Source organism: Mus pahari, chromosome 1, assembly GCF_900095145.1.
Source record: "Mus pahari chromosome 1, PAHARI_EIJ_v1.1, whole genome shotgun sequence".
Classification (NCBI taxonomy): domain Eukaryota; kingdom Metazoa; phylum Chordata; class Mammalia; order Rodentia; family Muridae; genus Mus; species Mus pahari.
The window spans coordinates 144,227,913-144,229,495 of NC_034590.1; the positions used below are offsets into that span (position 1 = coordinate 144,227,913).

At 42.1% G+C, this 1,583-nt stretch overlaps 1 protein-coding gene across 1 annotated transcript in view; it reads right to left on the reverse strand.

Annotated features, from left to right (window-relative positions):
- Atad1 (ATPase family AAA domain containing 1) overlaps window positions 1–1,583 on the reverse strand; it is a 45,954-nt gene that overhangs the window by 41,262 nt on the left and 3,109 nt on the right. The window lies entirely within an intron of this gene.

The window sequence follows — 1,583 nt, forward strand, 5'->3', positions numbered from 1 at the left end:
TCACTCTGTAGACCAGGCTGGCCTGAAACTCAGAAATTCACCTGCCTCTGCCTCCCAAGTGCTGGGATTAAAGGCGTGCGCCACCACACCCAACTTTACAGGTGCATCTTATGGAGGTATTTCCTCAACTGAAGCTCCTTTCTCTGTGATACCTCCAGCCTGTGTCAAGTTGACACACAAAACTAGCCAGTAGGCTAACATGAATAAAACAAATAATGCCAGTGAAGATATGAGGAACCAGCAATCGTATTTATACAATACTAGAAGGTATAAGAGCTGCTGCAGCCACTACAGAAATCACTATGGAGATGAAATTACATACCATGAGCCCCAAAACTGTAATTCAGCATCCCAGAGAGATACTTAAACAACCATGCTTTTTGCTACACTATTCCTAAGAGCCAAGATATAGAACTAACCTAGATGTCCATCAACAGATAAATATTTAGAGAAAATGTGATGCACAATGGGATTTTAGAGAACTATAAAAAAGAAATTATCAGCCGGGCATGGTGGTGTACGCCTTTAATCCCAGCCACTTGGGAGGCAGAGACAGGCGGATTTCTGAGTTCGAGGCCAGCCTGGTCTACAGAGTGAGTTCCAGGACAGCCAGGGCTAAACAGAGAAACCCTGTCTCGAAAAAACAAAAAAACAAAAAAACAAAAAAAAAAAAATTATCATTTTCGGGAAAATTAATGAAACCTGGAGATCAATATGGTATTTAAATAAGCAGGATCAGAAAGACAAATGTTGCATGTCCTCTTAACAACATTACAGTTATGAAGTAGCAACAAAGTAATTTTATGATGGGGGAGGTCGTCTCAACATGAGGAACTGTGTTAAAAGGTAGCAGCAGTAGGAAAGCTGAGAACCACTGATCTATTGGGAAGGAAAAACAAGGGAGGGTATGGACTGATTACATGTTACATGAAAACAAAAGGAGGATCTGGACATGGGGCTCACACCTGTAATCCTTGTGCCCAAGAGGCTGAAACAGACTGCTATGTGTCAGAGGCCTGTCTGGAGTACACAGTGAGTTCTAAGACAGCTTGAGATACATAAGACCCTTAAACAACTCAGGAACAGGGTAAATGGAGGTGATGTGACTGCTTTTAAACATGGTACATCCCTGAGCAACTACAATAATCAGGCTTACAGCAGTGTCAAAGGCAACACTCTGACAAAAGGAAGCCTATCAGGAGTGGTAGGAAAACAATACACAGTGGCTGGAGAGAGGGCTCAGGGGTTAAGAGCACCAACTGCTCTTCCAGTGGTCTTGAGTTCAATTCCCAGCAACCAGATGGTGGCTCACAACTGTCTGTAATGGGGTCTGGTGACCTCTTCTGGTGGTGTAAGAAAACAACACTCATACATTTTAACTCACCTAGAAATAAATAAATCAGGGTCTGGACTGCTCAGGTAGGTGCTCAGTGAGGACTACACTGACTAATGCCCATGTTCCTTCTACTTCTAAAATAGTTACTTTTCTTTTTTAAAGATTTATTTATTTATTATATGTAAGTACACTGTAGCTGTCTTCAGACACTCCAGAAGAGGGAGTCAGATCTCGTTAATGATGGTTG